General features: G+C 35.7%; 1 pseudogene; it reads left to right on the top strand.

Annotated features, from left to right (window-relative positions):
• LOC112307183 (keratin, type II cytoskeletal 8-like) overlaps nt 1-22,866 on the top strand; it is a 34,984-nt pseudogene extending 12,118 nt beyond the window's left edge.
• Nucleotides 22,867-23,959: the final 1,093 nt, after the last annotated feature.

Raw genomic sequence — 23,959 nt, forward strand, 5'->3', positions numbered from 1 at the left:
TGTAGTAAAAAGGTGCCCTTTTTATGCCTGCTATGGTCCTCCTTGGCTTTCCTGTTCCACAAAGCTGCCACCAGTGAAGTGGAGTAGAGAGGAGTTGATACTGTAACACAAGCATGCTACTTATAGCAGTGGCTCATTAGTTCCTCCAACAGAAGTAATGATACTTTTTAGTTATTGTTGCTACTTTATTATTAATTTATTTTTTGTCTCCCTTTTGCCCCCTCTGGTTTTACATTGTAGTTCTTTTCAAATGTGTTTGTGGAAGGGGAAGGATGAAAGGAGATAAAAGGAGGCATGTTTAATAAGCAAGATTCAGTCCAAATGCCGGCCTTCATGTCCCATGCACACTTTCAAGCTCCACTTATATGTATTCATTCTGCATGCTAAGGACATAATTCTATATATATAAACACATACAAGAGTATTTGGCTCTATTTCTATAGACTTGGTCTAAATCAATTGGATTAATTAATTTAATAAGCACTATTGTTCTGCGCAATGCCTGAGACCTTTCATTAAAATCATCTATAGTGGCCTCAAACCTATCCTTAAAAATGAAACTTTTTCTTTCTGAAGCCTGGATGCCAGCCATGGATGCAATATAAGTTAATGCCAAGAGAGATCGTTTAAGTGCGGTTATTAAGGAGACTATGATTGATGGAGTTTGTAGCTGGTAATGTGATTCCCCTTTGGCTGCCCAGCGAACATCGGCAACAGATCAATATCTCATCTGCATGAGATTACAGCCACTTTTGACAATAGCAGTGAGAAGAGGTTAAAAAAAAGACTAACATATTTGGCTGAGAATCATGATGGCTTCTGGTTTAAAAGGTAATGCAAATAACTCCTTTCTTAGAGAAAAATTATCCGATAGAAATTTATTTTCTTACACTTTTTGTTCAGCTGTGATCAGATAGATGCATTTTTAACCCCATTATTGTTCATTATTTCCTACTTTAAACAAGATAGGTTTTTAATATAAGCATGCAGAAAACTGTCTTCATTCAGAAAGAACTCGTAGTAGGTTTGACAAAAGCTCTTAACATGTTTCTGTCTAGAATGATCCAAACTATTTGCATCACTTAGAGACCTTTAAAGCATATCACGACTGTAGAAATTCTGTTTTAACCATTCTTTTCCATCAGTTGGATAAACTGTGTTGTGAATCTAACCCCGCGTATCTGTATCTTCCCCTTGACTAGTGCTCTGTGGTTCTTTCTGTACTATGTGAACCCGCTGATCCTCAGTACCAGACATGCTCTATTCCATCACGAAGCTGACTTCTAGGGCGACTGCTCTATTCCAAGACCTTGCTCTGGACCTTTCCTAAATTACTGCAGAGCAAGATAGTTACCACTCTATAGTCTGAGTCGGACTTCTTGTAACCCACCGATGACCTGCTGTCATTTTCTAACTCACTCCTCTTCTTCAGTGGCAGCGTCTTTCTTCGGGTGCTCCTACTCTGAAGCAGAGCTGAGGGATAACTGAGGCAGTCCGTGCCCTGCCAGGGACCATGGGAGGGATCGGAAGTTCTGAAGAATGTATCCCCAAGCCCCTGAACTGATGAGGATTTGTAAACAGTGATTTAAAGTCTTTTGTAAAAAATAAGTGACATTTTTATTTAGATTTTTGGGGGGGGCTTAGAACAAAAATTTATTCTCTCAAATTCTGGAGGCACTCCAGAAGGGTCCTTCCTTGCTTCTTGCTAGATACTAGTGGTTGCCGGCAGTCCTCAGCATTCCTTGGCTTTCGGCAGCGTAAGTGATGCATCTCTAACTAACTTTCAAAGGTGGTAAATTATTCCTTTTCACGAAACTGTATTGAATCATATGCTCTGATGTAGTATTGTCTTTCTTAAAACAGGCTAATTTTTTTATTCAGTTTTATTCAATTCCACAGGCTATTTATTTGATGCAATTGGTTCCTAAAGTCCTGGCAAAACAAGTAGAAGTGAAAAGAATAGATTATGAAGGTGTAAAGCTTAACAGAAATAAGGTTCAAAACAAAATCAGAAAATCCATTTCTGGTGTAAGATTTTAATATGCAATAATGTTCAGACTGAGCTTTTGAAATAACAGTGATGTTTTAAGTTAACTTCATGTTCAAACAATATGATTTTAAATTTTTTCTTTGAATATTGATTTTATATATGCATATACAGGCATATTAATATGTATGGGAAATTATATATATATATATAATCCACATTCATTTAAAGAGACTTATCGATCCAGCACTAAACAAGTCTTGTGAATTGCACTGTTTCCTTTGGAAATCTAATGTGGACTGAGATTTGAAAATCGAGCTTTAGGGTTCCTTGCTGATGTGCCTGTCCTTGAATATTAGCTGCATGCATGCAAGCAAAGATGCCTTGCCGGGGGGAAAAGAAATTGAACAGTTTTGGACTGGCCAGCTAATTTTAATAAGATTTAAAAAATGGTCAAAATTAGCTACAGCTTCCTGTGCATCACTGTTGAGGTTTTAGTTATTCTCTTTCTTCTTTTATTTTAATGGAATGGGGAGGGGGTCATAGCATAATGGGGTCCATATGTACTTTGAAAATTCTCTGAGGAGTGAAATCATTTGTAACCTCAAAGGCATCCATCTAAAGCAAGTGAAAACGAGGCTTACTTGTCAAGAATTAAAGAACTGAATGTTCTTTTAAAATTGTTCTTTCTTAAGCACAGGGGCTTTGCTTTAAGGAATTTACTTGTAGTCTCGGATCTGAGGGTCCTCTTCCACTTTCTAATTTAAACTTAGGTAACCTGATGAACAATTCTACTGATAGGGCTTTTTCAACTTTGATTCCAGGAGTTTATATTCTTTTATATTTGACCTAATCCTCCGAACGGACCCTGTAGTTTTAAAAACATTCCCCCTGAGAAATTAGGCATCTATTGATTTTAATTCTTTCCTTTAGGAAAATGCTTCTAAGAAAAACGTAAGCTCTTTAGTATGGGAAAATAAAAGAACAAAGTATTGAAACAAAGATTTTAGTGGACATTACAACAGCTGTATTTTAACTGACTACTCTAATATGGTCCTTCCAGGTGTCAAAGTCAAGTTTTGTAGCTAGTATCTTGCCATGGAGGTAATACATGTGTTTCTTTTTCTTCATTTTCACTGAATTCTAATAAAACCAAAGTGAAGATACTGACACATTACGGCTCCAAGTGACAAGCACTGCATAGTCTGATGGTTCCTTTCTAAGCTAAACTTTGAAATAATATTTACTTTTATTCTCTGAGGGTCATCCTAGTATTGATTCATTATTGTATAATACCTAATGCATCTATAAATTTTGCTAAGCTTTGAGCGAGAAGTATGCATATCTGACTTAAGAATACTTACATTCCGTCAATAGCCCATGTTTAGCATGTCTTCCTTTCACTGGGGTCACTTGATCAATTCTGAAAGAAGTATTTTTAGTAAGAACATTTGCAAATAGTTGAACCTTTTAAATTTCATGAACTGCTGCAAAACGTACACTGCCTCTGCCTTCATATATTTATATTACCCCTCTCCTTATCTACTATCTGTCTCCATCACGCTGGTTCCTCTTAAATCACTAAGCTAAGAGAATTTAACTCTCTATTTTCAGAACGCATGTGTATCCTGTCCTGCAATGCATATTCCTATGAAAACAACACGGCTAGACGGGCTAGACAAGGTAAATAATATTAATGTGAGAGTTTCCCCCGCCAACTGAAAAATATGAAAAGTAGTCCCCTCCTGCCTGTCCTCACTCTCCCACAGGACGTGTTGGGGTTAGAAGCTACGAGGAACCCAAACTTCTAGGTCAATACTTGGCTTTGAGGCTTTACGTTGGCACTTCTTAAAACCTCTGTACTGATGGAACACTTTTTTTTTTCTCATCTCAGAAACCAATATTTTTGTAAGATTTAATAAAAAGAATTACTAGAAAAATGTTCACATACTTGGATGTCATATAGAAATGTCAAATTGCTATAAAGGTTTCCAAATGTGGTGAAAGTCACTCTTTAGGAATCTGCTGCTGTGTTTGAGCACTTGTCACGGGGAGGAGCGTGCGCTCTGCCTGCCGGCTGGCGAGGCCCCACTGTTGTTAGTCCAAGTGCGGGAAGATGCGTTCTGCAGCGGTCTCTGCTGAGTGCAGAGAGAGCCAGTGATTCCTCTTTAGCAGAAACAGGGACCACCGAAGATTACTGTTTCTTTTATTTTTAGTTCTCATTTCCTCGGGTGGTATAATACAACTAAGATAATGATGATAAGATGATGATGATGATGATGATGGTAACAATATAAAAAAACAACAATAAGAAGAAAAACAAAAGTGAGAAAGAGAAGGATGGAGAAGCACAAAGGAGGAGGAGGTGGAGGAGGGCCCTACCAGTTCTTGCATATGCTGCTATTGATTTTACACTTGACGTGTAGCTCTAACAACTGCAGGGCTAACGAGGGTGGCAATGGCACTTTTCTTCTTTTGCACTGAGACTACCACTTTCTCATGTGTCCTGCAGAAACCCTTAAAAATGGAGACTAAAGAAAATTTTCAGACAGTAATCCATTAGCACATGGGTAACTTGGAGTAAAAATTGCATTTACAATCACCAACACTAAGAGAAAAGTGACACAAATTACCCAATTTCATCATCAGTTATAACGAGATGAGTGGTTGAAACATTAATTGCTATTTCTCTCTCTCAATCTTGCAGAATTATCAACAAATAATTAGAAAAATAATTTTCTTCTTTTTTCTTTCAAGATTTTATATATTATTTATTTATTTTTAGAGAGAGGGGGAGGGAGGAAGAAGAAGAGGGAGAGAAACATCAATAGGTGAGAGATACATCTACTGGTTGCCTCTCACACACTAACTGGGATCCTGGACAGCAACCCAGGCAAGTGCCCTGACTGGGAATCGAACCAGCAACCTTTTGGTTCACAGGCCAGCACTCAATCCACTAAGCCACACCAGCCAGGGATAATTTTCTTCTTTTTCATGAAAGATATAGTTTCCAGAAAAAAATGCAGGGTGCCCAGTTATATTTAAATTTGAATTTTATATCGATAACAAGTGCCTTTGGCAAAGTATTTATAAAATATCACATAAGATACATTTATACTAAAAATAATCTTTGTTTATCTGAAATTCAAATTTAACTGGGCATATGTATTATTATTTACTAAATCTGGCAACGTCACTTAAAGGAAGACTTGGCCTTCTTTTCTTCTTCCCAGGATCCATAGACCCCAAAGAAAAAGGAAGCTGTTTTGATTCACATTCAAGGAAGTAATTATGGTTTATTATCTTGAATGGAGGACAATTTTTTTCCTGCAATGGTAGTAACTATGTATGATCCAAATAATGGGAAAATGTTATCTTTCCCTGAGGAGTAAGGGGACAGGTGCATGCAAATTGCATTTGTCCATCTATGGTTTGATACCACCTCATAAGAATGCAGAGCGTTGCCCCACTGGAAGCCACTCCACTGAGGGGAACATAGCCACACCCTTCAAGGGGACAGAGTCTTTTCAAAAGGTGGAGCATGACTGTGCATCTAAACCACCTTAACTATCATCAAGAAAAATAACTACATAAAAATAGGAGCTAATCCTAATTATTGTATTTTAATATATATTATTTTAGAATAAGAATACATAGCTTACATATTTTTCTTCCCATATATTAGGATTCCAAGCAAAATTTTTATATTATAAAAAATCTGTATGCAACTCAATATCTACCATAATAATATCTGGTTATTAAAATCTGCTTGAAGATTCCCAAAGATTTTAAAAGCTAAGTTAATAAATCAAACATGTTATTACATGTTTTTAATTTTAGTTTGTTTTATATTGTAGTCCGCTCTTTTACTGTGTATGTGGAGGTTGCTGTGGAAGGTATTAATTTAATCAGGAGCCTCGTAAGTTAAGTGAAATAGGTGAAAACATCCATGTGCTATTACCTAAGTGTGCTAGGTATGCTTCGAGGAAGTATACGTTTATGTAAAGGCTGACTCTTGTATTACAATACTTAGTTTGCATCCTCTGAGGGATTTTGAATGAAATCAATTGTATTAATTACAGGTTCTTTAGAAACAACTGATATGTTGCTCTGCATTACACAATATTTCAAATATAGTCCCACTGAGATATCTCATAGTGCATTCTTTCCCAACCTACCTCTGTTATTGGCCTGGTCCTTTGCATTGTAGCAGTCTTGGGCAAATGGACAGTTTGCAAACCAACAAGTATTATCAAGCATCATGTTCCTCTTTTAACAACGCATCAGTGAGTCACTTGAGACTGATTTGAATACATTTGAATGTTCAGATGAATGTGAAGACATTTAAATAAATGCAGTGTGTTTATCTGAATATGAGATCATGTTGTATATGTTTATTTGAATGTGTGATATGCAACAATCAAATAAATACATTAAGTAGATTTATGTCATTTGGTGATAACACATTTAAATAAATCTCTCCAACATTTACAGCAATGTAAAAATGAAAGTTATTAAGAATGTTTTCTTTCATTTTTATGGTGCATAAATATATAATTTCTTGACTAGAGAACTAACTATACTATGTAATGACCACATGAAATTGTTTTTCATTAATCGCATGCAATACATTTTGCTTGGGTCTAATTATTTTCTGGTTTCAATACTTACCCTACTCAAATGAACTTGTCACAGGAAAGTAGGTCAGTTAATTTTAGTTATTATAATCATCTATAAAAATTTTCTAACAAATTTGGCTACAGCAATGAATACTAATTCTAAATGCAGAATTACCTAGTACTCAGTTACCCAGTGACACACCTATGATTCTGGCCACAGGAAAATAAAGTGAAAATCAAATTTACAACCTTTTGGTTTAAAAATACTTTTAGTGGGTCACAGTTAATATTGTAGTTCCCCTTGACTGCAGTTTTGCTTTTCTTGGTTTCAGTTACCTCACCTATGGTCAACTCTGTTCCAGAAACATTAAGTGGAAAACTCCAGAAACAAACAACTCATAAGCTTTAAATCATTTGCCTGGGAACAAAACCATCCCTTTGTCCAGCGTATCCACGATGTACACACTACCCATCCACTAGTCACTTTGTAGCTGCCTGGGTTATCAAATCAGTTGTCAGAGAGAGAGAGAGAGAGAGAGAGAGAGAGAGAGAGAGAGAGAGAGAGAGACCACATTCATATAACTTTTATTACAATACATTTTAAAATTGTTCTATTTTATTATGTAATTGTCATTACTCTCTCACTGTGCCTAATTTATAAGTTAAACTACCATAGTTCTGTATGTAGAGAAGAAAACACAGTACATGTGGGGTTCGGAACGATCTATGGTTTTAGGCACCCAAGGAGGGTCTTAGCATGTACACACTACAGATAAGGAGAAGGAAGGTACAAAGGAGAATATAGCAAATATTTCCTGCAAAAATATATACATAGCAACTCAAGTGAAGATTGAACATTTGTTTTGTCTCATCAAAATAAATAACCAAAAAACAATACTAAAAATTTTACCTAATAAACTTAATTTTCTAAAGATCATTTTAAAACAAATAGCCTATTCTGGTGAATGTCTGAAGCCTTTGTTTTAGTATTTTCCATAAATTCACATTATTTTTTGTTTTTGTTTTGTTTTGTTTGAAATCAGAAAAGAATTGAAATCTTGTCCATCTACTGCACAAATAGCAATGGGGAATTTGTTGATTGTAAAGGGACAACTGAAATTTTGCCTGGGTGGTTTGGTTCTCAACAGCAAGAAATGCTGCCTCTGGCAGAACTGGGCAGTGACACAGCCAGGACTGGTGCCCAACCTGAGCTGAGTTTACCTCTGCCAATGCCACTTTGCTCCAGGGACCGTAGACAATCCATTGTTCTCAAGATGAATACGGTACCTTCCAGAGGTGTTAAAGCGTTATCCCTCTCCTACACAAACAAGCAAACAGACACAAACACGTGCATTCTTACTCTCACCCATATTCCTAAGTTAATACGAGTAGCCTCTTTATATTAGACTTCTTCGGTAGCCATCTTCTTTATCTCTTAGAGGCATTGCAAAGTATGAGCCAGGCTGGGCATTGACATGAAGTAACACGGTCAGTCAAACCCATATGCACATGGGCTGTGGCATGCTGTATTTTTTTGCTCATTGTTCTATCCTGTACCTAGCACAGTGCTGTACCTAGAACGTATGGGTAGTAACAGTGTGCTGAATGATATAATGGATGTATTTACCCATAATTCATATGATCGAGAAAACTGGAGTAACTTAATGGTAAAGTTTACCATTGGTAAAGTTGACTCTGGATACAGTGGAAAAGAGCCCTGGATACAGCTCTGCTACTCACTAGTTTACAGATATAAATATGTTTCTTAACTTCCCTGGGCCGTACTCTCTTCATCTGTATACTGAAGAAACTGAGCCAGACATTAGCGAAGATATTTTCTGATCTAAGATCTAATGATTCATTAGGTCACATCTGAAACTTTCATTTTGCCATCAAATTAATTTTACTGACAAACATTTATTGATTCCCAGAATCTTACAATACATTTTTGATCCCAAACTGTGATCTCTAGTTACTTAGAAACTGCCAATTCTTTATTATCTAATTTCACTAAACCTGAAATTGGAATATAAAGCTCATCAACATTTTACTAACCTTATAATTTATATATATTGTTTCACAGTTATTTTTGTTATATTTAATTAGAAATATCTTTAATAACCTTAATAAATTAATTACCCAAAATTTGAGTTTTGTGTATTAATATAAATAAAATTACTAATTGCACAGCTCAGCTCCTGTTAGACCTAGTTCATTTGTTTCCCAGGTAATGGGTCTTTAAGCTTACGCTAATTTACAGTGCTAGATTTGCATTTTGAGGAGTTAATAAAGAGGTGTTTCTTATTTCAAAAGTCAACCTTTTTCTCATTTCATCACATATTGTGCAGTATTATAGAAAATTATACTGGCTCCCATACACTTGATTATGGTTAATGTCTTTGTTACTATTTAAATTAGTTTTTCTCAAACTCTACTAGTTTAATGTTTACAAAGGGAATGAATGTTCTGACTGCATAATACTCGTTTTAAAATTACTATGTTCATTACCTCCTGACAATGTACTCTAAAATATTTTGTGTATATATATATATATATAATCACATTGTGCTCAGCTCTTATAACTGCACACTTTGCCAAAACTTTCACATGCAAAATAAAAATAATAGATATTTAAACAGCTGAAAATAATGCATTAAATATTGTAAATTATATATTTTAAAGTGTAGATTATATATTTAGGTGATTTATAAAATATTTGAAGTATAACAATATTTTAAGCTTTTTTGCTCAAAACTTCACAAACTTCTACTCCACAATAAATCTGTAGGCTAGGAAGTATCCCAAGTTCATTTAAATAGTGGAACTTAAATAACATGTACTTGTTTTTCCTCTATGGGCCCTGGTTCTTTTTCAAGTCGTGGTGACAGATTATACTGAGTCATCCCTACTTTTCAGCTTTAAATAGCACATTTTAGTGCACTGACAGCTGAGGTTAAAGAATGTTATTAACTTCTGTTCGTGCTTGCATGCCATTGGTTAACAGGAATCTTTAGAAGTATGTGTTACACATTATGCATTTAAATTTCACACACAGCTATTTTTCAAATGAGTATAGTATAGGAGCTTCTTCCTTTTATCTCACGGGAAACTCCCTTTCCTCAGGGAAATGAAACCAATTCAAAGATCTACCATATGTGAATTTATACTTTAGATAGTTTTTACCATATGTGTTATGAGACTAACACTTCAAGATAGTTTCAACTTTGATTCTGAATCTTCTGTCCTTTGTCATTTTAACTAAACTCTTCATATTACTGTGAATCGAATGTAACTAATGTGAATTATATACTGAAGGTAATACTTTAAAATAAATGGAGGGCAATTATTTATTCATTTGTATTCATTGAGGCAACATTAATCATAGTAACTGCATTTTGGATTCATATAGTTCATAATTCCAAATAATTCAACTATTCACCTTGTCTATATTCATAATCTGTCTTTATGATTACTACGATTTATCAGTCAAAAACTCACCTTGTGGATATCACGGAGGTAAATTTTATTACTGTTTGAGTTTATGTGATAATATATTGGCTACACATGAATAAACTATTCACCTCCCTGTGAACAACATTCTCCAAACTTGTATAAAACTAATGCTCAATATATAAGTAAGAGAAGTAAAGAGAGATCAGTGATGACCTAAGATAATTTTTTTCCAGTTATTTTGGGGTCAATGACAGCTCAAGAATTTTAGTAATCCTAGAAGTTGATTTTAAGAAAAAACCCAAATCATATTAGATTTTAATAGTGAACAGAATCAGTTCTGAACAGAGAATTTATTTTGAACTATTAAAGAAGTTTCACAGATATGATTTAAGTAAGATTTTGATTATACCTATACTGTCAGCAACCAAATAATGTGAAAATTGTGCAGCTTTCTCACAGAAAGCAATTGTCACCTTCTACAATTTCCCCCTTTGTTAAATTTACAGTTTTGTTCCTGCCATATTATCCTTATAGAGGAAATTTAACAGTAACCGTGAATGATTTGATTTGAGTTTCATTGACATTGAATCTTATGTAGAAATTCAAGAGGTAGATTAGAGGGCAATTGCCATCTAAGGATTTTTTTCACAAAGTTCTTTTGAATTATGCATAAATGACATTTGGATTCTGCTCTTTGAAGTTTATAACTTGGATAGCTTTTTAAAGATTAATGAATTGTTTGGGAAGTTTTATCAAACAGATAATGACCGGTTGGACCAACTGGATAAGGATCCTGAGTAGTATATGAGGTACTTAAACATTTTGACTCGATATTTTCTGTCCACTGGAATATTCAATGTCATTTACTGCATTATAATGTTTAATTACTGCATGGAAGTCTGTTGAAAAGTCCCTCTCAGATCTTTCAAATGTCCTCTATAAGTGCGCTAAGGGTGATGATTTTTCCCATAAACAAATGTGTTCCAGCAAAGATTTTAATCTCTTTGGGGATTGATTCATGTAAATCGAGGTTATAAACTGAAATACTAGAGAAACAATGTAACACCTCATGAATTATCAAAAACATATACTGATAAGAAAAAGGAAATAAAAGGAGAGAGGTAAGAAATCTGCTGACCGGCGTGGCTTTAAACTGTGATAGCCTAAAGAGAAAGAGACAGGGCTGTCATTCACTGCACGCACAATGTTCATCTGTGCAACCAACAATTTCACATAAAACAACTGTCTTTTAACAACTAGTCTTATTACATTATCTAAGGAAACATCCAGCTCAATAAGTCAGGAATTACTGAAAGTTATACATTCTGTTATACCCTTTCAAATTATTTATCTAATTCAAGGATGATGGATTTTACCAATGTTCACACAGATTCTATGAGAGTTGGAATAGGATTTTAATGTCACTCCTGATATTTGCCTTGTGGCTATATCAATTAACCTCTACCATATAACAATCATCCCAAAATTTAATGAGTAAAAAACAATAGCCATTTATATATACCACACCTTTTCCCCCCACTTTAGCACAGCGCCCTCTAGGTCCATCCATGCTGCTGTAAATGGTAAGATTTCATCCTCTTTTATGGCCAAGTAATATTCCATTGTATATCTCTACCATCATTTTTATCCATTCATCTATTGATGGACATTTGGGTCACTTCTATACTATGGCTAGTGTAATTAATGCTAAAATAAAACTGGGAGGGCATATATATATTTAAATTAGTGTTTTGAGTTTCTTTGGTTATATACCCAGAAGTGGAGTCACTGGGTCATAAGGCAGTTATATTTTTTTAAATGTACTTCTTTTATTGTATATTTTTACACTACCATTTATCCCCCTTTCCCCCCTACCCCCACAATCACACACTGTTGTCTATGTCCACGAGTCCTTTTTTCCTTTTGCTTAATCCCTTCACCCCAACCCCCACCCCCAAGAGCTGTCAGCCTACTCTCTTTCTATGAACCTGACTCTATTTTGCTTGTTACTTCAGTTTGTTCATTATATTCCACATATGAGTGAAATCATATAGTATTTTCCTTTCTCTGATTGGTTTATTTCACTTAGCACAATGTTCTCTATGTCCATCCATGATGTCAAAAAGGGTAAAATTTTCTTCCACTTTATGGTTGAGTAGTATTCCATTGTGTAAATGCCCCATAGTTGTTTTATCCACTCACCTACTGAGGGACCCTTGGGCTGCTTTTATAATTTGGCAATTGTAAATAATGCTATAATGAACATGGGGGGGTTATGTTCTTTGGAATTAGTATATTTGTTTTCTTCAGATAAATTTCCAAAAGTGGGACTAGTAGGTCATAAGGCAGTTACATTTTTAATATTTTGAGGTATCTCCATACTGCTTTCCACAGTGGCTGCACCAATCTGCATTCCCACCAACAGTGCAAAAGAGTTCCCTTTTCTCCACATTCTTACCAGCACTTATTGGTTGTTGATTTATTGATAAAAGCCATTCTGACAGATGTGAGGTGCTATCTCACTGTGGTTTTAATTTTCATTTCTCAGATGAATTATTTGAGGAACCTTAACATTGTTTTCCATAGTGGTTGTACCAATCTTCATTCCTACCAACAGTGCACTAGGGTTCCCTTTTCTCCGTAACCTCACTGACACTTGTTGTTTATTGAGTTATTGATGATAGCTTTTCTGAAAAGTATAAGGTGAGTATCTCATTGTGATTTGTATTTCTTTGATGATTAGTGATGTTGAGAAATTTTTCATATGTCTATTGGCCATCTGTATGTCACTTGCCATAAAAAAAGAATGAAATCTTATTATTTGCAACAACATGGGTGGATCTAGAGGGTATTGTTTTAAGTGAAATAAGCCAGACAGAGAAAGAAAAATCATATTTATATGTGGAATCTAGACAACAAGCAAGATAGAAGCAGGCTTATGGAGTTGAAGAACTGGTGGATGTCAGAGTGGAAGAGTGTGGGAGAGGTATAAAAAGAGGTCACAGGATTAAGAAGTACTAACTGGCAGTTACAGAATATGCGTGGAGATACAAGGTGAAGCATAGTGAATATAGTTAGTAATATTATTATTATAATTTGTAACCTATATTAATGTTTATCCTCTGTACACCTGAAACTAATATAAAAAAGTGTTGAATGAAAAATAATTGAAAAATAAAAAACAAATACATAACAATAGCCTTTTATTTAACTCATAAGACTGCATGTGAATAATTTGCTTTAGGCTCACCTTTATATTTTTTCTGGTCTTTATTGGGCTTCCCTGTGTATCTGCAGTTAGTTACCAGAGCTACTGAGGGATAGCTGACCTAGGTTGGCCTCAGCCAGGACGGTTTACGTCTGGCCCAGCAGTGGAGCTCAGCCTTGCTCATCAGGATTTCAAGAGAAAGAACATCATGAAGACTTGGGTCAGAACTAGATGAATATAGCTTCTGCCTCATTCTTGTTGGCCAAAATAATTCACGAGCCAGTCTGAATAGCAGGAGCAGAGAAGCATAATTCTATTCTGAAAATGTAGTATTTCTGGATAGTAAGTATGGATACATTACTTTCCATAAATGTTTAGTGAAACTATAATTGAAAACATTTTCAATTGTTACCTAATGTTCTCATGTAAAGATCCACACAATATATTCTGTCTTGAATTCTTATCAGAATTGTCTGTTGGCAGTCACCCAGTAATGTCCCTCTATTTGATAACTTCAGACTTTATTGAAATTTCACATGGAACAAAGTCTGGGCCCCAGATAACCATGATTTCTGGGCCTCTCAGTCACACTATCCTGCCACGGCTTAGGGCCCACTTTAATCCCAAAGCTGACTTTCCCTTTGGACTTTGTCATGCTGACTAAGGACCAGGCCAGATTACAACAGTGTTTTCATTGCGGGAGGAGCAGTGGAAAGGCAGTGTATGCATTTTGGGGTGGAGGGGTGCTGCATTTTGGTTAAATTTTGCTTTGTGCTCTATATTATTCTTTTTAAATATTTACCATGAATGAATTTTTATAATTGAAAGAATATAAAAGAAAGTTATTTTATTGAAATATCAACAGCATCAGAGTACTGAGATTATGATATATTTTCTTTTAACACTTGGACTAATTCTTTTTACTGATTCACACCATGACTAATTTTCTTCACAAACATTCTAAAATAATTATCTGCTGTTCCATCCATCTGCTTAAAATCTTTGTTGTTCTCAAGTTTATGGCTCATCCTTAGTAAGCCATTTGTAAACAATTTTACATCCTATTCCTCATATTTTAGAATAATTAAATTATGAATAAGTATTGATAATGGCCAGATTACTTTTTATTCAATTCTAAGGATATCAAACATTTGCATAGGAAGAATATTATTAATACTCATCATTCTTTTTTACATAAGATTTTTAGCTCAAATATTATTCATAAATAGATAAATTAATAAAAAATATCTGTTATTAAATTATATTACTTGCTACACTAAAAAAATAATGCACATATTTACTATTCCCATTTTCTCATATTATTGATATTATCTTACATTTTTCTATTTGTGGAAATCTTTTCTTTGACTAAAGATGTCACCCATAAATTATCTCTTTCTTGAGAAATATTTTGATAAATTTCTGACAATAAGTTTAGACTAACATACAGCCCTCCACAAAAAATCTGTGGCTTACAACCACAAAGCCTTATTTTTAGTATTTTACGTATACTGTTTGTTAGCTCCAACTCTGCTCTATGTCATCTACTACAAAGCAGCCCGTACTTGAGGTCCTGCTTTTCTTTTAGGAGAGGTATAAGAAAAACATGACAAACCCAAATTCATTCTTAAACCTTAATTTGGAAGTTATTCATTCACTTCTGCTCCCAAGTCATTAACCAAAGCAATTCATATGACCCACTCTGAGACTCTGAAGTCAAGTGAATGGAGATTCATCATAAGTCACAAGGCCAAGCATAACATTAGCAAGATTGGAAAGTATAATCTGCCCCTAATTAGGAACAAAACATATGAGGCCTGTCTGGAAAAAGTCCAGCCATTGTTAATATAACAGTAATGGTTTGTGCCACATCGATGTAACCTGGCAGCCAAGGAGAGTGGACTGGAATGTGCATGTGTGAACAATGATGCCTTCACTGTATTAGTCAGTGGGGGCCGTAGACACCACTGAGTGAACCTGTGTACTGTGTGGCCATCACATTCAAAATGACTGAGTGAGTAGAACAACAAATTGCATCAAATTTTTCATTAAGCTTGAACATTCCTCCACAGAAACTATTCAGATGATTTAGAAGGATGCAGCCATGGGCAACTGGTGGTTGGCAGCTTCATCACAACAATGCAGCTGCTCGTGGATCATGTCTCATGCAGAGTTTTGTGACATAACGTTGACTCACTCAGGTGACTCAGCCACTCTGCAACCCAGATTTGGTGTCCTGTGACTTCAGGCTTTTCCCAAAACTAAAATCACCTTTGAAAAAGAATAGAATTCAGACCATTTATGAGATTCAGGAAAATGTAATGGGGCAGCTGATGGCAATTGGGAGAACTGTGTGAGGTCCCAACGTGGCTACTCTGAAGAGGATTAAGACCTGATTGTACTGTGTACAATGTTTCTTGTATTTCTTCAATAAATATCTCTGTTTATCATATTACATGTCTGAATACTTTCTGAATAGACCTCGTATTTTTAACAATAATATAATATATAACATTGATTAGTGTAAGGAGGTAGAAAATGGAAACAAATCAGTTTTTGAATTTTAGTTCTGTGCTCTTATCAGCTCTGTTATTATTCTCTATATTATAAAAATCTTATTGGGTATGTTTCTTTTCTCATTCCATTCACTTCCATCATTTACCTCCCCTTCCAAGCTATACTTTTAAAAATTCTACATTTCACAGGATTTCAATCACAATCCCATATTTTTTGGAGTTTCTTTGATATTTTCAAATTTTATTTGGACCATTTCTTCGTTGACCAAATATATATTGGTTTTTTAGCACTAACTTTATTCAGCCTTTTACAGTAGTTTTGAAAATGTGTGTTCATGTATTTTCTCCCCATATAAAATTTTGATAATGTATTTCACAAGACGAGCTTTGCTGTATGTTTCTCCATTATGCAAGAGCAACTGTTTTTAAGCTGCAGTACCCACTACTGCCATAACAGCTAGATTCCCTAAAGGCCTTTTCTGTTCCAAATATAATGTGAAGAAAGCTATATTTTTAAAAGAGTTTTAAAAATAAAGTTTTTAAGAGTTTAAAAGAAAAACAAAAGAGTGGTATGGCTTTTGATTTTGTATTCACTTCTCCCGGTATGTGCTTTGTGCACACAGAAATCCATATTAGCCCCCTGCTAATAGTTACTGAAAGGTTAATAGATAATTTTGGGATTAAGAAAAGGAATATTGACCTCTGGTTAGAGATCTAGTATGTTAATAAAATAATATATATTGTGTGAATTGAGGTACTTGCTTCCGTCCTGTTTTGTGAAAGGAATAGCTATTGCATATCACAGGGCAGAAGGTAAGAAAAGCACCAAGGAAATTTATGTTATAGAAACTACTAAAAGAGAGAGCCACACAAAGGAAATGATGTCACCAGGGTAATATACTTTATAAAATCAAGGAGGGGAAAGCCAGTAAAGCATCTATTTGACCAAGGAATTATAAATTAAAAATACAGAGAAGAACACTCATTGTCTAAACATTTATAGGATGATATATGAACACCCCATTCAAGGAAGTAAGTTTGAAGCTTTTTCAAAAAATGTAGATGGTTTCACACGGCCATTGGACCACCTTCTATCACACAGTTTGTTATCCTTCTAGTGGAGTATTAAGAAAGAGGTAAGGGTTACAGTTCTTGATAAAATAAAAACAGATGAAAAAGATGGTTTAAAGACATTGTCTAGTATTTTACCATTTTCTTGAGTGTTTTCTATTTAAAAGGTTAAAACTACTGTAATGACCTTAATTTAGCCAAATCAACATAAACAAAATAACCATTTAACTAGTATTGAGAGTTAACTTTTAATATTAGACTGAATTTTCTGGTACAGTACAATCAAAATTTGATCATATTATTAAGCACTTAAATATATATGCTTGCTTTCAGGAAATAAACTTGACATTTTGGACTTACAGTGGAAGAAGAAAACGGGGAACAGATGGATGAGAGAAAAAGCATGTAGAAAATCAATGAAGAGGAAAGTTGCTCGACATCTGTCAGAGAAGAAATTTCAAAGAAGTTAAAGGGTAAAGCAGGGTAGTAAAGGACATAAGCTCAGTTTAACAACTTTCACTTTGAAAATAACTGATGAATTGCCTGAAGTACTCAGTAAAAATATTGTAGTGGACTTTTTATCCTGCACCCCTTCTGATTTTGGCATTCCTTTGGGAAACTGAATTTGTCCCAATATTATTCCCCATTGGTTGGGGCTGATACCAATCATATCTCAATTTCTGTGTCTGGTCTAGTCAATCAGAATACTTCCTCCCCAAACAGAAGGAGCTGGGATCTGAGATACATGCATAATTAAGCCAACCTAATAACCATGCTATTAAATATTTTGAAACAATCAGAAAGAAGAAATTGTTTTTCTCTAGTAATACCAGTTGATAGTCTGGAGAGGTAGTGGTCATCTTTACCATTATATTATAGAAGATTTTGAGAATACAGCCAACAGAGAAGAAAGAATGCTGGAGATGAAGAAAGACACCACAACAATTCTATTGACTAGGTGCTAAGATTGCCATTTTATAAAATAAATTGAAGCTCAGGTACTGAATTTTCCCCATCATTCAACCATTAACATTAACTGGCCGTGTAAGAACACAAACTTAGGACTGCGTGATTCTGGATCCTCTGCACTTTTTAACATGCGTTTGAATTTCCTACGTGATCTTTCTGTGTTGTTGCTCCTTTACTGTTCTAAGATTCTGTGATTAGAGGGGAGCTATTGTATATCCTTTGTGAGCTAAAAACATGTGAGTAAAAGAAAGGAGAAAGAAAAGTAGATTTTACTTTATTTTTTTCTTTGCTTAGTTTTATCTTATTCTCTCTCAATATTTTTCAATTAATTTATATGTGATCTTTCATTTGATTTACTAAGAAACTCTTGGAGTTTACAGGGTATGTTATAACCCATCTAGAAACAACAAAACATGTAGGTATATATCCAAAATAACAGAAGATAAATTACTAAGACATATATTCATATATTTTGATTACCAAAAACAGAAAAAAAACCTTCTGCATCATACAACCTTAATTAATTCATTTTTTAAAATAATATGAAACACCTAAAGCCAATTCAATCTGTGACAACCTCAGAAGTCAAATAACCTATGAATCTTTTCATGAAGTAGTTGATCGTGCATAGCACACTTTGTAAAATCAACATGAAATAGCTTATACATTAAAAATCAAGCCAATAAATATAGTTAAATGTGTTAGGAATTTGAGGAAAATATAATATGATAGAATGATTTATATCACATCAACTCTTATTTAATAATAACTTCAAATGCAGACATGAAGTACAGTTTAAACTGAGCATCTGGGCTGTGGTGGGAAAAAGATATCTGTACCATCAAAGAATGAACGAGTGGATTGATGTTAAATATTTCCTCATGCATTAGATTTTGAGTTCATGCATAATAAAAGATTGAGTAACTGACTCGTTTCTTAAGAATTATTAGCAGATCATTTATGTCCAGTTTTACTCAATAGATTTTAACTCTTGTTAAAGAGTTAACTGGGTCCAATTTTCACTAAAATAGGAAACTTACATTCTAAAGAAACAAATAGTTCCTGACTAACGTGTGAGCTCCAGGAGATCAGAGACCCTGCCTTTTTTCCCCATTATTGTATTAGCTAGTCTTAGATTTAGCTGCATAAATAAAATAGAAGTTCATTTATCTCTTACATAAAAGAAGTCTAGAGGTCTAGAAATAAGTAGTCAGTGCAGGGTTGGTATGCAGACAAGAAGGAACATAAAATTCACTGGGGCAAAAGGACCTCTTCCCATCTGAGAGCTTTACACCTTCGTCCCTGAAGAAGCTCCACATGTTCCCACTTAGATGTGAACGCCGGAATTTAGAGAAATGGCTCCACACCTAGTTGCAGAGAAGGCTAGAAAATGGAGTCTTCTGTTCCAAGCTGCAGTGAGCCAGCAAAAACAAACAAACAAACAAATAAATAGTTTTAAAATCTTCTATTACTAAAGAGAAAAAGAAAAGCAAATAGTCTTTAGTCTTTGCTAAAATTGCCGTCTCTGAATTGCCTAGCATAAACAAGTCTTCATTTTATCTGTCTCTCAAAGTTACTTCACCCTTCACATCTCTGCACTTGGGTCCCTTTCTCAGGGTCCATTTCCTCTCTTGCCCTTTTGCCCCAAGTGGGGATATCTTTCTACAGCTTGAAACTTGCAATGAGACAAATCTTCACCCAACGAGTTAATCTTTGTTACAAACCCAGTTTTAAATGAAACACAAAAGGGGTTTGATAAAAATCACTGATGGTGAGCCATTGTGTTCCTTGATAGTAACTAAAAGGTAAACTAAATAAAAATAATTTTTATTGTTTATACCATGCTATCTTTCTTAAGTAAAGCAGCTGGTTCTTTGTTAAAAAAAAAAAGGTTATAAACGATCCTCAAAACCATTCTTTACTAATACGTTTGGATATTCTCTCCTGTTTTTTATCTTGATTTTCCTTTTCTGAGAAGGTATAACGGATGCATTAGCTATGTGCGTGACTGCTTTCCTTTCTCCCTTTCATGCTTAATGGCTTTTCTTAATGAAGAATGCTGAAAGGATTGCTCTTAACATACAATGTGGCTTAAATCAAAAAGCTCCTCATTTACCTTTTTAAATCACTTGTTTTATTAATTTTATCTCTTCAAAAAGATAAATTAAGAGCAACTGTGAGTTCTGTGCTGGGGTAAGTCCTGGGAAAACACACACACACACACACACACCCCACATTCCAGCTCTGCACAGGACTTGCCTTATACATGGGAATGAGGACATTCACTAATGTATTTTTTTAAATTGTGATAGTTTTATACACCAAAGGTTCCACAAAAGTGAACAATGTGTGGAAAACATAGGATCCCAGAGATGGTCTTTCATTAAGGAAATGACTTTTGAGCCATGGACTACAGGGCAGACAGGAAGGGCTATCTAAGTGAGGAATAAAGGGGAGGCATTCCGGGCTAGAGAGCATGTGCATACAAACACATTCACACAATGGAAATGAAGTAGTAAAGTGTGTCCACTTATTTCACTGACATTTATAGAGCACCTGCTACCTTAGGCGTGTGGCATGGGAAGATTGTAAGATACTGATTGTGGCTGTCCTTGAAATGTTTACAGTTGAGGGGGAAGAAAAGCCCTTATAAATGAATGCAATGTAGCAGCATACACACCTACTAGAAGTATTTCAAAGTTGTACTAGGCAGAAAGAAAAATATCATTGTCTAATTCTCCTGGCAGCAGGAAAAGAAGAGACTCTATAGAAAAGCTTACTCTTGAGAATTGGGGCCTTACATTTTCTAACTCATGAGCATCCCATTTCTGTGTCTTGTTATCTTCTGTAGAATTTATTTGTCTTTATTTTTCAAAATCTATAATTTGTGCAGCTTTGTGTTAGTAGATAAGAAAAATCCAAGAACCCTTAAAATGTTATTTTTGAAATAGAAATGTTGGCCTTTCATCAAGAAATTTATTCTATCTATCTATCTATCATCTATCTATCATCTATTATCTCTAGCTACTGTTCCACAGAGTGCTTTAGTCAAACCAAACCTCAGACAAAAGCCCAACATATAAAATGGAAGTCCACTAACTAATTCAGATTAAAGTGTCCGGGGTAGGAAGCTGGCAATGTGGTCCTAACCCCTCCTCTCACTCCATGAGAAATGAGATATGTGCTCCTTTCCTACTAACAGATTTTGTGGATATAGGAAACTATATCCTAGTTATTTATTGTGATTGTTTTTAATATTCATTGTATATTAATGTATTTTTAATTATGCATTTAAGAACATGTCTTTTGCCAATTTTAGAAGTCTTCACATGCAAGTAATTTTTAAAATATTCAAATTTGTTATAACTTAGCTAAACAGAAAAATTTTAGAGAAAGAATAGTTCTTTCAAACATCACAAATGAAAGCAAAAAAGCATTGGAAGCCATGAAAATAAAACTATTGATGAGAAATATATAAACAAGAGGTGATTCTGAAGGCTAATAATCAGTTGAAAAGTTCTTATTAAATAATCAGATTTAAAGTTGCAACAAAGAATTTTGACTCCTTCTCAAATCTCTGGTTTGGCCTCCTTTCCTCTACTCCAGCCCCTACCAGGTCTCCAGGGGTGACTCGGAGACCTGCAAGGTGTCCACCTCTGGCCCTCCAGCAGCCACTCGAACTCCAGTGGGCCCAGTACCAACTCCTCTACCTTTTCCAGGTTGGGCAGCAGCTACTGGGTTGGCCAGGTTGCCAACATGAATCTGGCCAGGGGTTTTGGTGCAGCTGGGAGTATGGGGACTTGTAAAAGCCTTCCAAGTGAACCATAGCCTGCTGGGTACCCTGAAGTGGGAGGTAGACCCCAACATTCAGGCCTTGCACAACCAGGAGAAGGAGCAGATCGAGAGCCTCAACAAGTTTGCTTCCTTCATCAATAAGGTACGGAGCCTAGAGCAGCAGAATAAGACTCTGGAGATCAAGTGGACTCTCCTGTAGCAGTAGCAGATGACCCACAGTAACATGGACAATATGTTTGAGAGCTACATCAACAACTTTCAGTGGCAGCTGGAGACACTGGCTGGAGGCAGAGTTTGGCAACATGAAGGGGCTGGTGGAGGACTTGAAGAATAAATATGAGGATGAGATCAACAAGTGCTCAGAGATGGAGAATGAAGTTGTCCTCATCAAGAAGGATGTGGATGAAGTTTACAAGAACAAAGTAGAGCTGGAGTCTCGCCTAGAGGGACTGACCGATGAGACTGACTTCTACAGGCAAATGTATGAAGAGGAGACTCGTGAAAACTTCAGACCCAGATCTCTGACACGTCCGTGGTGCTGTCCATGATAGCAGCTGCTCCCTGGACCTGGACATCATCATTGCAGAGGTCAAGGCCCAGTACAAGGAGATGGCTAATTGCAGCCAGGATGAGACTGAAACTAGGTACCATATCAAGTAGGAGGAGCTGCAGACATTGTCTGGGAAGCACGGAGATAACCTGCTTCACAGGGAGGCAGAGATTTCTGAGATTAACCTGAACATCTGCCCAATCCAGGCTGAGATTGATGGTCTCAAAGACCAGAGGGCTTCCCTAGACTGCATCACTGATGAGGTGCAGTGTGGCAAGCCAGCAGTCAAGGATGCTCAGGCCAAGGTGGCTGAGCAGGAAGCTGCTCTGAGAATCATCAAGCAGGACATGGTCTGGCATCTGCATGAGTATCAGGAGCTCATGAACGTCCAACTAGCCCTGGACATGGAGGTTACCACTTACCACAAACTGCCAGAGGGCGAGGAGAACCAACCGGAGTCTGGGATGCAGAACATGAGTATCCATATCAAGACCACCAGTGGATATTCAGGTGGGCTGAGTCCAGCTTACTGGAACCTCAACAATGGTGTGGGCTTCCAGGCCAGCTTGGACTGTGGTGGGGACCTGGGCTCCTTCAGGCACATGAGCACCAGCTCCTTCAAGAAGGTGGTTGTGAAAAAGATTGAGGCCCGTGATGGGAAGCTGGTGTCTGAGTCATCTGGCTTCCTGCCCAGGTGAACAACTACTGCCGGGGGGAAAGGAGCTGTGTGTGGGAGCAGAGGGCACAGGAAACCCACCTCAATCTCAGCCCCAGTCCTCAGTTCACCCTCAGGGTGGGGGAGTTCACTGCCTGGGGTCCCCCTCTTACCTATGCCCCCGACGAAAAGCCATATCAAGTGTTTTTTCCCCCAAATAAAGTCTCAGCTGGCTCTGCCAAAAAAAAAAAGCATAAAAAAATAAAGAGGCAAAGATAAAAATGTAAATGAAAAGTCCTTTCTGAATGTCTTTGTCAGTTCAATAAACCTAGGCTAAAGGGACATTATATTTTTGTACTTTCCTGTTATAATAACTAGTTACATGATTATCAGCTAAATAGGAAAACAAATTTAAATCAAATGAGAATCTTATTGTAGAGTAGAGACTTTTTAAAAAATTAGTTACTTCCATTTGCATTTCATTTATAAATCATTCCAGGTTCAAATTCATTTTTTCTTAAGGAGAGAAAAAAACAGAAGTTCAAACAGAAACTTGACTCTGACATTTCTTAAAAGCAAAGAAGAAAATCAAATAGAGAAATTACAGCTATGGTTGGATAATGCAGAATTTATCGGCCATGTCGATAAATTCAATCATAAAAAGAATCATGAGTATAATTAATAAAGTAAATCCAGTAACTTGGCACTACATTTGGGTAGATAAAAGTATCATTGCTGCTTTTCTTTATTTTAATACCCTGTGTTGACTTTGATGAGAAAAATGTCTAAGAAGAACTTTTGGATAATCTTTAAAAGGTCTAATTGATGCCTGTACAAAAAAATATTGGACAATGTGTGATTCATTCCTGCCTGTGGAAAGTTTGTGTAGTTCATCACACGCATTGAATGTCCCTTTATGTAAAAGGAGACACAGGAGGAAAGCCTCAGCAGTAGTTGTTAGTAACCACATTTCAAGAGGCAAAATCATATCAAAAACTAAAATCCTTTTTCTTTAAAACCTTACAAAAACACCCCCCAGCTCCTTATAAGTTTAAAAACCAGAGTACCAAATACAGTACTAAAATATTATCAATGAAGCATTAGCAAAAGGATTTTTCCCAGTGTTTCAAAGAAAA

The sequence above is a fragment of the Desmodus rotundus genome, chromosome 1 (assembly GCF_022682495.2).
Source record: "Desmodus rotundus isolate HL8 chromosome 1, HLdesRot8A.1, whole genome shotgun sequence".
In the NCBI taxonomy this organism is placed as follows: Eukaryota; Metazoa; Chordata; class Mammalia; order Chiroptera; family Phyllostomidae; genus Desmodus; species Desmodus rotundus.